This window comes from Mastigoproctus giganteus, chromosome 5 (assembly GCF_048544385.1).
Source record: "Mastigoproctus giganteus isolate SK-2022 chromosome 5, ASM4854438v1, whole genome shotgun sequence".
Lineage (NCBI taxonomy): Eukaryota > Metazoa > Arthropoda > Arachnida > Uropygi > Thelyphonidae > Mastigoproctus > Mastigoproctus giganteus.
The window spans coordinates 33,798,113-33,815,225 of record NC_143579.1 but is presented as its reverse complement, the minus strand read 5'-3'; the positions used below and the strand labels follow the sequence as shown (position 1 = coordinate 33,815,225).

The 17,113-nt window shown below is 37.4% G+C and overlaps 1 protein-coding gene across 4 annotated transcripts in view; it reads right to left on the bottom strand.

Moving 5' to 3' along the window:
- Dis3l2 (Dis3 like 3'-5' exoribonuclease 2) overlaps nt 1-17,113 on the bottom strand; it is a 440,068-nt gene that overhangs the window by 32,051 nt on the left and 390,904 nt on the right. The window lies entirely within an intron of this gene.

Below are 17,113 nucleotides of genomic sequence, written 5' to 3'. Positions count from 1 at the left end.
AGTAGAAAATGAAGTGGGACATATAAAAATATGTTCCAATTCAACTGCAACAAATATATATGCTGCAGAGTTGGATAGCATTTAATTATATGTTGTGATCTGCAATAATCCCAAGTTTATTATTATTATTATTATTTTTTATATTAAGGAGTTTCCATAATGACAGGCAGAAAAAAATTTAGCAGAAGAGGTTTTTCAATGTGCTATTCACTTAATCTTCATTCACTTCACTTTAAATAAGGCAAGTAAAATGGATATTTCAGGGAGGATTCTATACTAAATTACCAAGACAGATTTGAGACTTTTGTAGCAAAAAGGTGGGAAACTCATTAGAAGGTCAAATGTGGTGTAAAAGGTCAAGGAAAAGCTTTTCCTATTTTATTTTTTTTTAAAGCACAATGTAAATGTTGTTTTGGGTTTTAGGAGCATTAGCAACTAAGGCCATATTGCTCTGGGGATATGCGGTGGTCATTCCTTGACCTTTCCGCATCCTCTGTATTTGGTGGTCACGGGCTCGAACCTCGGTCTAATCAAGAAGCATGTGCTACGCACTGCAGCTCTTGCCCACCTGGCTATGGAGGTGCTGTAAATGTTGTGAATAAAAAGACAGAAAAAGCATCCAATTTATTAAAATACACATTGGATGTAAAATTTCAAGATGGGAGATACAATGGTGAAGTACAGGAAAGAAAAATATGACACACGGGAGGGATCATTATGCCAGCCTCTCCCTAACCTGGCTTGATAACAGGCTGACAGGTTAAAATAGAAAGAGCCACTGTGATTAAAGTATTATTATTTTTTAACCATGTTATGATATGGATTATAATAAGGGGAAATAACATATTTCAGGAATCACATTTCCAAAAATCAACACCTGTTACTCACAGTTGTTCTTGTTCATTGAGAGAAATTTATATCAAACCTTATATGAACTTTCTTACATGATCAGCATATAACCTGTAATAAAATGACAGGAGATAATTTACATAACAGAATAACAGAGAAAATGAATAAAAAAACGTGGTTGCATTTTCAAGAAACTGAAAACTTTCAAGAAACTGAAAATGATTTTAATATCCATTTTATTATATTCGTTGTTCGGAGTACTCAATTTTTTATTCATAATTTATTTGATATAATATCACACTAATGTAACTCATTGTGAAGGTGGGGGAATGCTTCATGCATTACAGAAAAATGCTCCCCTGCAAAAAGAGGAAGAACTACATTAGAAAAGAGTTGTGTTCCAAAACGGTATTCTAATATTGGCTATTCAAAACTCAGAACACATTTTCTCATAGAAACAATTTAATAAAAGATAGTTAGGGGTCTCTGATTAGCACATATTTAATTCACAATAGTCTTATTTACAGTAACTAAAATATTACATATCTGAAGTGAAATACAGTAGAAAATAACACTGTTGCAATAATTAAACAAACAAACAAAAAAAAAAATCATAAAACTGAATATGAAATATATAAAATAAATAGGTGGAATAGAACAAGGGTATGTTTGCCAGGGGCAAAAGTTGATGATGTTGTAGAGCAGACAATCTTTTAAGGGCACAAAAGGTGATATCGTACATGTTAGCACTAATGACATTAAGTGTAGGAGATCTGCAGATTTACTTAACAAGTACAGGTCAATGTTGAAAAAATGTTGCAAATTAGGGTTAAATATACTCCCTCCTATCATGCCCGTCATATACTCCCTCCATGATAGGAGGGAGTATATGACGAGCGCCTTATCAATCAATTAGGCTTTGGAGAGATTGTGCACGACTCCTGGGGTAGAATTTTTTCAGAAGTGTTCTGTGCTTGTTAACAGGAGAGACTGCTTCTACAGGAATGGGATACACTTAAATAGAAAAGGTGCAAGAATATTTGATGATGCTATCGAGGCAATGTTAGGCGGGTCGGAAAACTGCTAGCTTAGCGGGGGATTCATAGACTAAGAGATTAACAGTAGCCACAGGCAAAAGGTGGAAATGATTCTTGCACTGTTTCTACTGGAATCAGAAACAGCATAGATAGCAAGTTGCTGGGGATTTCAGGAAATGCTGGGAGTCATGACACAAGTAAATACATGGGCTGTGTTAGAGTAACTAAGAGTAAGAACTGGTGCATGTATACTTACATGTACACAAATACAAGAAGTATAGTAAATAAATTTGATGAATTTGAAGTGCTGGTCAAGACATCAAAAGCAGATACAGTTGAAATATCAGAGATGTGGTATCACACAGACATCAAGAATGCAGAATTGGAATTTGGGGAGTACAATGTGTACAGAAAAGATAGAGAGGCTAGAAGAGGAGAAGGGGTTATGCTGTTCATAAAGAAACACATAAAATTGAAGGAAGTGCATCCAGTTGACATAGATGGCCAGTGCAATGACATAAACACTGGGAAAGGGAAATTGAGAGTAGGAGTGTGTTATAGGCCGAATGACTCTGATGAGTACAATGAACAATTATACAGAGAAATAGGATGGACCAGTAAATCAGTGTCTTATAATGGGGGATTTTAACTTCCCAGATATTGACATAAACTTTTGGTTGGTCACTCACAGACTAACAAGACTTTTGTGGATTTATTGGAGGATTGTTTTCTACTGCAGCATGTTAGAGAGGCAACCAGAGGGAGTAATATTCTTGATCTGATTATCAGCAGTGATTATTCATGGAATTAAGAATTTACAGGTAAAGGAACCACTAGACGGCAGTGATCAAAGTATGCTGATGTGGGATTTACTTAAAGATGTAACTACCATCAGGGGTACAAGGAAAGGTTGTTCTTTTTGTAAAGGTGACAACAGTAGTCTCAGAGATTTTTAAATTCCAGTGGGTCCAATTGATGATGTTAGCAACAGCAAATTCTAAATGGGAAGAATTCAAGGAAGTAATCTTGGAACCTACCAGTCTGTTCATACTGATCAAAAAATACTGTTCAAAGTTTAGGCCTAAATGGATGTCAGATGAACTAATGAGACTCATTTTCAAAGAAGAAAAATGCATGGGATGAATATAAATTATCAGTTGACACAGAAATCTATGGTAGATACAAGCTAGTCTGTAATCAAGTAACAAAGGAGGTTAGGCAAGCGAAGGCAGATTATGAGAAATCTTTGGCAAAGGATGCAAAGAAAAACAGAAAAGATTTCTATATAAGCAATAAAAGGAAGGCAATGAATCAGATTGGTCCACTTGATTTCAATGGTTTGACTGTAGATGATCATTCTCAGATAACTGCCAAATTAAATGAGTATTTTTCATGTACATTCACACATCAGGAGTTATTCAAGGAGGAGATGGCCAGATGTTTATCAAATTCTAATGGAAAGTTAAATGATTTTGCAATAACTGAGAGCAGAGTGGAGGAGAAACTGTTGAACTTAAACATAAGAAAGGCACATGGGGTGGACAGGATCTATCCAATTATATTAAAGTTAAATTAAAAATGCCAGTCAACATGGCTGGACAGTGCAGTGTCGAGTCAGTTTGGTGTGACATAAGCACTGGGAAAGCAAAATTGAGAGGAGTGTGTTATAGGCCTAGTGACTCTGATGAGTATAATAAACAACTGTAGAGAGAAACAGAGTGGACCAGTAAATCAGAGAGTCTTATAATATGGGATTTTAATTTCCCAGATATTGACTTGAATTTGTGGGTTGGTCACTCACACACTAGCAAGACTTTTGCGAATCTATTGGATGATTGTTTTCTACAGCAGCATGTCTGGGAGGTAAGTAGAGGGTTATTGTTGTTATTTGGTTTTTATGAGCATTAGCAACTAAAGCCATATTACTCTGGGAATATGCGGTGGTCATTCTTTGACCTTTCCGCATCCTCCGTATTTGTTGGTGAAGGTAAGTAGAGGGAGTAATACTCTTGATCTGATTATCAGTAGTGATTTATCATGCATTAAGAATCTGTAGATAAAGGAACCACTAGGTGGTAGTGATCACAGTGTGCTGAAGTGGGATTTACTCAATGAGGTAACTACCATTATTAGGGGTAAAGGGAAGGATTTTTGCTTTCGTAAAGGTGACTAAAGTGGTCTGAGACATTTAAATTCTATACAGTGGGACCAACTGATCATATTACCAACAGCAAATTCAAAATGGGAAGCATTCAAAGAATTAATCTTAGAAGCTACTAGGCTTTTCATATCAACTAAGAAATATATTTCAGGCCTAATGGATGTCAGATGAACTAATGAGCCAAGTGGCAGAGAAGAAAAATGCATGGGATACATGGAACACTATGATAGATATAAGCTAGTCTGTAATCAAGTCACAATGGAGTTTAGGGAAGCGATGGCAGATTAAAATAAATCTTTCGCAAAGGATGCAAAGAGTTCTTTACTTATGTAAACTCTAGAAGGAAAGGGATGAATGAGATTGGTCCACTTGATATTGATGGTTCAACTGTTGATGATCCTGTTCAGGAAGCTAGCAAACTAAATGAGTATTTTGCATCTACACTCACACATGAGGAATTATTCAAGGATGGGAACGCCAGAGATGAATTAAACTCTAGCAGTTATTGTTATTTGGTTTTTTAGGAGCATTAGCAACTAAGGCCATACTGATTCGGGAATATGTGGTGGTCATTCCCTGACCTTTTTGCATCCTCCGTATTTGGTAGTCACAGGCTCGAACCGCGATCTAATCAAGAAGCATGTGCTACGCACTGCTGCTCCAACTCTAGCAGTGAGCTAGATGATTTTGTAATAACTGAGAGCAAAGTGGAGGAGAAATTGTTGAAGATAAACATAAGAAAGGCACATGGGGTGGATGGTATCTCTCCAGTTATATTAAAGGAGGCAGCAAAGGAAGTAAGCAAACCCCTAGAGATAATTATGAGAGCATCCTTGGACTCAGGGGTATTACCCATGGATTGGAGATGTGCAAATGTGACCCCGATTCACAAAGTAGGATCAAGGGGCAACACAAGTAATTACAGACCTGTTAACTTCTGTTCCATGGAAATTATTGGAGGCACTCATTAAAAAAGCATGGCAGAATCATCGAGCCAAGACTTCAGATATAGCTCGGACAGAGCATGGGTTTGTTAAGGTGAAGTCTTGTCTGACCAATTTGATTGTACACTATGATGTGGTCACAAAGGAACTGGATGCAAAGAATAATTTTGATATCATATATTTGGATCACAGAAAGGCTTTTGATACTCCTGAACAAATCGGAGCAGTGTGGCATTTGAGCCAAATTGTTGGTATGGATAAAGGGATGGTTGAGTTGGAGAAGACAGAGAGTGGTAAACAATCAATACTGCTCGTCGTTGCCTAATGTTATTAGTGGAGTCCCCCAGGGTTCAGTGTTGGGACCATTGTTGTTTTCTGTATTTATTAATGATATTGATGATCGTATATCAGGCTTAATGTCCAAGTTTGCAGACGATACAAAGGTTGGCAGGGTTGTTAATAACACCAATGACAGTACGCTGCTGCAAGAGGATCTAGAAAAGTTGAGGAGATGGGCTGAGAGATGGCAACTGAAGTTTAACATTGACAAATGTAAAGTACTGCATATGGAAAGCAGTAACCCCAGAGTAACGTATCAACTGTGTGGTACTACACTGATGGAGGTAGAGAACAAAAAGGACCTGGGGGTAATTCTGCAGTCAGATATGAAGTTTTCTGAGCAGTGCAGACAGTTGCAAGACTAGCTCACGGTGTCTTGTCAATGACATACAGGAATTTTTCTAGCAGGGATAAGGAGGTGATTATCCCCTTGTATAAGGCAATGGTCAGGCCACACCTTGAGTACTGATACAGGTCTGGAAGTCCTCATTTTAAGAAGGATGTAGAGCTGCTTGAATGAGTACAGAGAAGGGCAATAAGATTAGTGAATGGAAGAAAGGGTTGCTCTTATGAAGAAAGGTTTAAATTTTGCAAATTGCAGTGTCTGGAGACTAGGAACCTGCGAGGTGATCTTATTGACGTGTATAAAACCTTGAATGGTTTGAGCATGTTCAATGCTAATGGGATTCTTCATGCTTTGAATAATCGCCCGAGATGGCATAAATTCAGATTGAGGAAAGACAGTTGTACGATAGATGCACAGAAGTTTGCCTTTAGCCAGCGGGTGGTTGATTGCTGGAACAAACTTCCATCTGTCGTAGAAGTTGATAGTTTAAATAGATTCAAGGCAGAACTAGACAAACATTTGGACCGAGTGGATAGGTGAAATGAGAAGGGTTTTCTTTTTTTTTTTGGCTGATGCTATATAAGCTTGCTTTGTTTCACCATGTGGCTTTACTAATGCTAATGTTAAAAAAAAAATGCTAAAGAAGGTGGCAAAGGAAGTAAGCAAGCTCTTCGCCCTAATTATGAGAGCATCCTTGGACTCAGGGGAAGTGCTCATGGACTGGAGATATGGAAATGTATCACTAATTCACAAAAGGGGTTCAAAAGGTGACACATGTAACTATAGACCTGTTAGTTTAACTTGTGTTCTGGGGAAAAATAATGGAATCCCTGGTTAAAGAAGCATTGTAGGATCATCTAGCAAAGACTGCAGTAATAATTCAGACACAGCATGGGTTTGTTAAGGGGAGTCTTGTCTGACCAATTCGATTGTATACTATGACATTGTCACAAAGGAGCTGGATGCAAAAAATAATTCTGATATCAAATACTTGGATTTCAGGAAAGCTTTTGATACTGTTGCACATGGAATATTGCTGTACAAATTGGAGCAGTATAGCATTAAGGGCAAGTTGCTACAATGGATAAAAGGATGGTTGATTGGGAGAAGATAGAAAGTGGTAATTAATGGACACAGTTTTTCATGGACTAATGTTATTAGTGTTGTCCCCCAGGATTCAGTGTTGGGCCCATTGTTGTTTTGTATATTTATCAATGATATTGATGAAAGTATATGAAGCTAAATATCAAAGTTTGCAGATGATACAAAGGTTGGCAGGTTTGTTAATAACAGTAACGACAGTATGCTGCTGCAACAATATCTGAAAAAGTTAGGCAGATGGGCTGAGAAGTCGCAACTGAAGTTTAACATTGACAAATGCAAAGTACTGCATATGGGTAGCAATAACCCAAGAGAAACATACCAACCGTGTGGTACTAAACTCAGGGAAGTGGAAAGTGAAAAAAACTTGGGCATAATTGTGCAGTCAAATATGAAGTTTGCTGAGCAGTGCAGATGGGCTGCCATGGCAAGTCATGGAGTCTTGACAATGATATATAGGAATTTTGCTAGCAGGAACAGGGAGGTGATAATCCCGTTATACAAGGCAATGGTCAGGCCACACCTAGAGTACTGTGTACAAGCCTGGAGGCCACATTTTAGGAAAGACGTAGAGTTGCTAGAACGAGTACAAAGAAGTTGCTAGAACTTCCATAACAAAAGATGGAAGTCTGTTCCACCAATCAACCACCTGCTGGCTAAAGGCAATTTTCTGCACATCTAATCTACAACTGCCTTTCCTCAATTTGAATATATGCCCCCCTCAGGTTCTTAATCTGAGCAAGAGGAAGAATCTCATCAGCATTCAGCTTGCTCAACCCATTCAAGGCCCTGTACACCTTAATCAGATCACCTCGCAGGTGCCTACTCTCCAGGCACTGCAATTTGCAAAACTTAATCCTTACTTGATAAGATCACCCCTTTGTTCCCCTCACCAATCTTGTTGCCCTTCTTTGTACTCGTTCTAGCAACTTTACATCCTTCCTGAAATGAGGCCTCCACACCTGTACACAGTACTCTAGGTGTGGCCTGACCTTGTATAACGGGATTATCACCTCCCTGTCCCTGCTAGCAAAATTCCTATATATCATTGACAAGATTCCATAACCTGCCCTGGCAGCCCATCTGTACAGCTCAGCGAACTTCATATTTGGCTGCACAATTACCCCCAGGTCTTTTTCACTTTCCACTTCCCTGGGTGTAGTACCACCCAGTTGGTACGTTTCTCTTCAGTTATTGCTACACATATGCAGTGCTTTGCATTTGTCAATGTTAAACTCCAGTTGCCACTTCTCAGCCCATTTTTCCCAACTTATCTAGATCATTACTGTTGTTAACAACCCTGCCAATCTTTGTATCATCTGCAAACTTGGACATTAAACCTGATATACCTTCATGAATATCACTGATAAATATACAAAACAACAGTGGGCCCAACACCGAAAGCTAAGGAACTCCACTAATAACATTTGTCCACGAAGAGCAGTGTCCACTGATTACCTCTCTCTGTTGTATTCCACTCAACCATCCCTTTATCCATTGTAGCATCTTACCCTTGATGCCATACCTCTCCAATTTGTACAGCAGTCTTCCATGTGCAATAGTATCAAAAGCTTTCCTGAAATCCAAGTATATGATATCAAATTATTTTTGGCATTCAGTTCCTTTGTGACCACATCATAGTAAGCAATCAAATTGGTCAGACAAGACCTCCCTTTGACAAACCCATGCTGTGTCTTAACTATTACTGCAGTCTTGTCTAGATGATCCTGCAATGCTTCTTTAACCAGTGATTCCATTATTTTCCCCGGAATACAAGTTAAACTAACAGGTCGGTAGTTACTTGTGTCGCCTTTTGAACCTTCTTTGAGAATTGGTGATATATTTGCACACCTCCAGTCCATGGGGACATCCCCTGAATCCAAAGAAGCTCTCATAATTATGGCTAAGGGCTTGCTTACTTCCTTTGCTTCCTCCTTTAATATAACTGGATAGATCCCATGCACCCCAGGTGCCTTCCTTATGTTTAATTTCAACTATTTCTCCTCCACTTTACTCTCAGTTATTACAAAATCACTTAGATCTCTCTTAGCATTTGATAAACTTCTGGCACTCCCTTCATTGAATAACTCCTCATGTGCGAATGTAGATGCAAAATACTCATTCAGTTTATCAGCTACCTGAGCATGATGATCAATAGTCAACCCATCTATGTTAAGTAGTCCACTCTGATTCATCCCTATCCTTCTAGAGTTTAAATAAATAAAGAACTCCTTGCTGTTTTTCTTTGCATCCTTTGCCAAAGATTTCTCATAATCTGCCTTCGCCCGCCTAACCTTCTTTGTGACTTTATTATAGACTAGTTTATACCTTCCATAGACTTCTGTATAGCCTGATACTTTATATGCATCCCACACATTCTTCTTCTTCTCTGCCACTAGCCTCATTAAAACATTTGACATCTATTTAGGCCTAAACGTTGAACAGTGTTTATTTGGAATGCAAAGCCCAGTAGTCTCCAAAATTAAGTCCCTGAAGGCTCCCCATTTAGAATTCACTGTTGGTACCATCATAGTTGATCCCACTGTATAGAATTTAAAAACTGTCTGAGACCTCTGTAGTCACCTTTACGAAAGCAAAAGCCCTTCCCTTTAGTCTTGATGGTAGTTACATCTTTAATTAATTCCCACATCAATACATTGTGATCACTGTCGCCCAGTGGTTCCTTTATCAGCAGATTCTTAATGCATGAAGAATCACTACTGATAATCAAATCAAGAATATTATTCTCTCTGGTTGCCTCTCGAACATGTTGCTGTAGAAAACAGTCATTCAATAAATCTACAAAGGTCTTGCTAGTGTGCGAGTGACCAAACCACAAGTTCCAGTCTATATCTGGTAAGTTAAAATCTCCCATTATAAGACATTCTGATTTAATGGTCCACTCTATTTCTCTGCACACCTGCTCATTATACTCATCAGATTCATTAGGCCTTTAGCACACACCTATTCTCATTTTGTTCTCTCAGTGCTTATTTCACACCAAACAGACTCAACACTGCATTGTCCAGCAACATCAACTGGATGCACTTCCTTAGATTTTGTGTGTTTCTCAACTAACAGCATAACCCCTCCTCCCTACCTATCCTGTCTATCCTTCCTATTCACATTGTACTCCCCAAATTCTAACTCTGCACTGCCTATATTTGTGTGACACCACGTCTCTGATTTCCCAACAATATCTGCCTTTGATGTTTTGACTAGCACTTCAAGCTCTTTAAGGGCGCCTCTGTAGCCAGGTGGGCAGATGCAGCAGTGCGTAGCACACGCGTCTTGATTAGACTGGGGTTCGAGCCCGTGACCACCAAATACGGAGGATGCGGAAAGGTCAGGGAATGACCACCGCATATCCCCGGAGCAATATGGCCTTAGTTGCTAATGCTCCTAAAAAACCAAACAACAACAACCACCTCAAGCTCTTTAAAAAGAGTAATTGAAAAACTTAGTCTAGAGGAGGAGGGGTGCACTATATCGTCCTCTAGTTGTTGAATTATAAAGCTGTATAAATAAAATAAAATAAAATTATCTGAAATGAAAATTAAAAATTAAGAATTAAAAAGAAGAAAAAAAAAAGGAATAAAGCCAATAGTCTAGAACGACAGACTTTCGATAGATCATCTTCAGTTGGCGATAAAAAGAAGAGCGAAAAGGTTGCTGCAGATCTTAAGTGCCCAAAATGTTTTGCTGAACACGTGGTGATTTAATTCGCTTGAGATTCCAAATGGTAGACAAGGTAACCGGAAGTTTTGTGTTTAAGACGTCAAGATCAGTGTTGAGACGATACCATTCTATTATGAGGGATTCGTATAGGAGGAGTTTATAATTTGAAGGTGGTTGTTGCGGCATCAACTGAGGGGTTGTGGTTATGAGTGTGTAAATGTTGAGACAGTTCAGTATTTCCCTGCTGTGTGCAAAAACTATGGACATGGTAGTAGGTGTGTGTTTTTTGATGGTGGATGATCCAAATTTATTACTAGTGCTCCCGATGTAACATGCATTACAGTTGGGTTGACATTTGATTAAATAAACTGTTAATGATGTCTTTAGTGTCATAAATGAAGGTTTCTTTATATTTGTTAAAAGGGGCTCCTAATTTATTATAGGTAGAAAAAAATTATAGAGACATTAGTGTTAGTGAAGATATGACGTAATCGTCTAGCAATTTGGCCGTGGTAAGGGAGAACAATGCGAATGTTGGACAGGTTGCATTTTTTATAACTGGGTTTAGAAACACTTAAACTACTAATCTTATTTTTAACAGTTGAAATAATTTGTTGGATTAGTTTGATGGGATATTTCCTGGCTGTACATTTTTTAAGTGAGATTTTTTAACTCAAAAGACAGATCATCTTGTGATTGGCAGTATTTGAAGGCATTAAAAACTTGGTTGTAAAGAACTGATTTCTTTACACTAGTGGGGTTGTGTGAGAGAAAATGTAGATATTGGCCTGGTTTTTTTCCTGTAGATTTTTATCTTTAGCCTGTTATTTTGTTTATATATGGTTAAATTAAGAAAATTGATTGCATTATTAGTTTCTAGTGCTAAGGTGTATTTTAATCTTGGGCGTACATTCCAGTCAATATCTTCCCAGATATTGACCGGAACTTATGGGTTGGTCACTCGCACACTAGCAGGATTTTGGATTTATTGGTGATTGTTTTCTGCAGCAGCATGTTCGAGAGGCAACCAGAGAGGGCAATACTCTTGACCTGGTTATCAGCAGTGATTATTCGTGTATTAAGAATTTGCAGATAATGGAACCACTAGGTGGCAGTGATCACAGTGTACTGATGTGGGATTTACTTAAAGATGTAATTGCCATCAGGGGTAAAGAAAAGGATTTTTGCTTCTGTAAAGGTGACTACAGTGGTCTCAGACAGTTTTTAAATTCTATACAGTGGGACCAACTGATGGATACCAACAACAAATTCTAAGTGGGAAGCATTCAAGGAATTAATCATGGAAGCTACTAGGCTTTTCACACCAACTAAGAAATGCTGTTCAAGATGTAGCCTAAATGGTTGTCAAATGAACTAATCACACTCGTGGCAGAAAATAAAAATGCATGGGATGCATATAAATTATCAGGCGACACAGAAGCCTATAGCAGATGTAAGCTAGTCTGTAATCAAATAACAAAGGAGATTAGGCAAGCAAAGGCAGGTTAAAAGAAATCTTTGGCAAAGGATGCTAAGAAAAACAGCAAAGACTTCTTTACTTAAACTCTATACAAACTCTAGAATAAAGGGGATGAATCCGATTGGTCCACTTAATACTGATGATTCGACTATTGATGATCCTGCTCAGATAGCTGACAAACAATGAGTATTTTGCATCTACATTCACACATGAGGAATTCTGTAGGGAAGTGGAGAACAGAAGCTTATTAAACTCTAACAGGGAGCTTAATGATTTTGTAATAACTGAGAATGAAGTGGAGGATAAACTGTTGAAGTTAAACATAAAAAGGGCTCCTGGGGTGGATGGGATCTATCCAGTTATATTAAAGGAGGAGACAAAGGAAGTAAGCAAGCCCTTAGCCATAATTATTAGAGCATTCTTGGACTCAGGAGAAGTCCCCACGGATTGGAGATGTGCAAATGTATCGTCAATTCACAAATGGGGGGGATCGAAGTGTGACACGAGTAATTACAGACCAGTTACTTTAATTTTTGTTCTGGGTAAAATAATGGCGTCACCGGTTAAAGATGCATTGCAGGATCATCTAGACAAGACTGTAGCAATAATTCAGACACAGCATGGGTTTGTTAAGGGAAAGTCTTGTCTGACAAATTTGATTGGATACTATGATGTGGTTACAAAGGAACTGGATGCAAAAAATAATTTTGATATCATATACTTGGATTTCAGGAAAGCTTCTGACACTGTTGTGCATGGAAGACTACTGTACAAATTGTAGCAGAATGTTATTAAGGGTAAGTTGCTACAATGGATAAAAGGGTGGTTACTTGTGTTATTAAGGGTAATAACACAAGTTAAGTGGGAGAAGACAGAGAGTGGTAATCAATGGATGCCGCTCTTCGTGGACTAATGTTATTAGTAGAGTCCCACAGGGTTTGGTGTTGGGTCCACTGTTGTTTTGTGTATTTATCAATGATACTGATGAAGGTATATCAGGCTTAGTGTCGAAGTTTTCAGATGATACAAAGGGTGGCAGGGTTGTTAATGACAGTAATGGCAGTGTGCTACTGTGTACAGGTCAGGAGGCCTCATTTTAGGAAGGATGCAGATTTGCTTGAGCATGTGCAGAGAAGAGCAACAAGATTGGTGAGGGGAACGAAGGGGTCCTCTTATCAAGAGAGGATAAAGTTCTGCAAATTGCAGCGGCTGGAGACTAGCACCTGTGAGGTGATATGACTGAGGTGTATAAGGATGGGATTCTTCCACTTGCTCAGATTACAAACGTAAGGGGGAATAAATTCAAACTGGGGAAAGACAGCTGTAAAATAGATGTGTGGAAATTTGCCTTAAGCCAGTGGATGGTTAATTGATGAAACAAACTTCCATCTGTCGTTGTGGAAATTAATAGCTTAAATAAATTCAAGGAGGAACTGGACAAACGTTTAGAGGTAATGGTTGTGTGAAATTGTTTTTTTTTTTTTTTTTTTTTCTGATGCTACATAAGCTTTTACGCTTGCTTTCTTGCATCACATGCCTCTATTACCATTACAATCCATGTAATTGCATATGGCAGTGGTTTTCTAGGAATTTTCCAATTGGATATTCTGATAGTTCTAATCTCTCTGTACAACTGTTTCATAGTTTCGTACAGCTGATTTCACCTCTAAGAGTCATAGTTATAATCACTTCAAACGGGCACTGTACAAATTGTCTGAATAGAATGGTTTTTAGGCAATTCATATATCAGTTCTACCTAGAACTGCTCCACCTCCATATTAATTAGTTATTAGTGTTCCCAAAATAGCCATTACTGCTAGAATAGCATCAAATAATCTTTTCATCTTTTCTATTCAAGGGCATTCCATTTCTATAAAAACAGTTTTTTTTCTGTCAATAACCACAGGACACTACATAAATTCCACCTCCTTATCATGCATGGGTTCATGCATTCTATGAACTTTTGTACTGAACTCTAACTCATGGCTTTTTCTCAACCTCATCTGATAACTAGGAAGACCTCAGACTGTTTATATTTAGTATTATTAGTACTTGCATGTCACCTTTAATTTAAAAATGATGTTAATTATTCTATAATATAATTTTTAAATTTTGTGCCTGGCAGACAAACTTGATTTTGTCCCACAAATCCCTGCAGACGAATATATTTCTCGTTTCTCTAACAAATACCTGCCTAGAATTACAACCTCCTGTAAGACCAGCACCTGTTGCTCCTGGTGATCTGTCTCTGCCACCAGATGTATAGAAGTAGGCAACAATGTTGACTCCTAATTAGGTGAGAATTAATTCTTTCCATGAGCAGATTTAATTCTCTTCATAGCATATATGGCATTAAAGTATGAGGGGGTGTCAAAAAGTTTTTCCCTTCACCGTCTGTGTATTTTATGAATATTATGTTTTATTAAATATAATGCTTATTTATTGAGTAATATATGCCAGAAGTTTCATTGCTCTCACTCTTATGTTTATTTTGTTACACAGCTGAATGTGTGACAGAGTGTCACCATGGATAAAGTTCAATATTGATCCATTAGCGAATTCTATCAATTCTATCACTATCAATGCACCATGGATAAAGTTGAATATTGATCCATTAGCGAATTCCTGTTTTTGCAAGACAAACAGCCACAAAAAATTGGTGGAGACAGTTCAAGTGGAGCCAGGAGAGTGTCTATGATGAGAAAAGAAGTGGGCGGTTATCCACATCTCACACTGTTCAACTAGTGGAGAAAACTGACCAGTTGATCCTCAATGCCAGATAACAATTAAACAGATAGTTCTGAGACTGGGATAAGCTATGGATCAGTGGAGAGCATAATTCACAATGATTTGAACATGAATAAGATTGCAGCACAATGAATTCCTTGCTTGTTCACATGTCTTCAAAACAATTAAAAAGGCAAGCCTGCTCTGCTGAGTTGATTGCCATGTGTGATAGTGATCTTGACCTGTTTTTTTTTTTTTTTTCTTTCCAATTTGTGACTATGGATGAACTGTGAACATATCACTTTGAACCAGAAATAAAAAAGGTTTCTAAACAATATACACATCTATCACTGCCAACTCCCAAAAAGACCAGTGCAACCATCTGCAGGGAAGTTGGTGCTGTCAGTTTTCTGAGATGAGATGGGCCTTATTCTCACAGTTTATCTGGAGAAGGGTATCACTATCAATGCACATTACTACAACAACTTACTGAAGCAATTACATATAGCAATTAAAGAAAAGTGATGTGGAATGCTCAGCAAAGGCATGCTGTTGCACGCACTGATCTTGCCACAACCACCTTATTCTTCTGACTTGGCACTTTCTGACTTCTTCCTCTTTCTGCAACTGAAGTCAGTTTTGTGCAGAGAAATAATTTCTGCAATAGAAAAGCATGGTTTCAAGAGCAAAATAAGACCTTTTCAAAAATGGCATAAGGAAGTGCTGCAAAAGATGGGAGAAATGTGTCACTTTGGGCAGTGACTATGCAGAGAAGGAGTAATATATGTTCCAAATCTCAACCTCCTGGGACATGTAGAACATGGTTGGAGAAAAACTTTGATATCGCCTGGTATATAATATACTTGTATCATAAAAAAAAAAAAAAGTGTTCCAAACTACAGTATAAAACAATCAAAAATAAATTATGCTATTTACAGCAAGGTATATATACTTTACATAATTACACAAAACTGACAAGCAAAATGCTTCTTTCTCTCAACTTTCAGGTGCGATAAATAATTAATAGGACACCACACATGTGCCTTTTTGGACTTCTGTTTCTTAGTGCAAGACCTTAAATTTAGTGGAATTAGATCTTGGTTTCCCTTTTATAGGCTATATCTGTAAACTGGAAACCAAGTAGCTGGTCCAAGTCATTTTGAAGCAGCATAGTCCAATTATAGTTAATTTCAAAAACAAATAATTTTACTTTCCCATCTGCATGTTATTTAACAAATGCTGAGAGCATTTTCTATAACCCCTTATCAATGTCCTTATGAGGAAATTTTCAGTATGTACTAAATCTGACAGTGTAAAAAATTATGGAAATCCTAAAGTCTCGAAATTTTATTAGACATGTTGGACAGGCAACATGTGTAGTCGAGACCAGCTAATTTTCATAAAGTCGGACAAATGCTACTTATTCTGATTTTCTCTTGTAGAGGATCTGTGTTCTCATTTTGAATTTAGAATAAATGGTGTGAATTTAAACAAAATAGGATAGTGTAGGCTATTAAGAAGTATTTTTGGAATATTAAATTTTAGAAATATTATATTTTAAGTGAGAATATTAAATTTAGAAATTTTATATTTTAAGTCAGAAATTCTCTTACCTGAGATTTATTCAGGAATGTAATTAGAATAGTATTGAAATGAAATAGGCCTAGTAAGAGTACAAAGGAATAAAAGCAAGCTTTGATCCTAAATCCATGCATGGGGAAATAATCAGAAGTATAAAGGGAGGTGTGGTAGGGCTATAAATACAGCATTTGACATGTGTTTGCTCCCCTATGAAGATGGTATAAATGAAAAGCCCCCATCAAGCTATTCACCTCCCTTTATACTTCTAATTACAAGAGAAAATCACAATAAGTTAGCATTTGTCCGACTTTACAACAAAAACCAGCGGGTCTCAACTAAACAAGTTGTCTGTCCAACATATGTAATAAATCTGCTGAAAAAAAAATCTAAATACTGCTCATACTTACTGATAAATTTACTTCTGTGGTACAGTTATATGAATTCTTATTGAACAATTCTTGGAATTCTATTCTGCCACAAGCTACAGGTATTGAAACTTTGGCATAGATAGTTTTAAATATTCTAAATGTAAAAGGTATTATCCTGCTGAACTTTTGTAGATGGCCATATGATAATGTCTGTAATAATGTCGATCACTACCTAGTGGTTCAAGCTGCTAAGAGATTTGTTGACTTGATAATGCTTTTGAGAGAAAGGAGGTAATGGTATACCTCCTTTCTCTCAAACCATATAACAAAGGACTTCAGAAATGTCTGACTGTTGAAATATGACTGTAAGTATTGGTTGAACTTAATAGTGCTAACTTCTAGAGTTTTTAAGTATGAAAGGGAAAGACTGCAAAACAACACTAATATAATATTTTTGGAAATTTCTTCCAACTACAAAACAGAATCCTTTTTTTTTTAATCC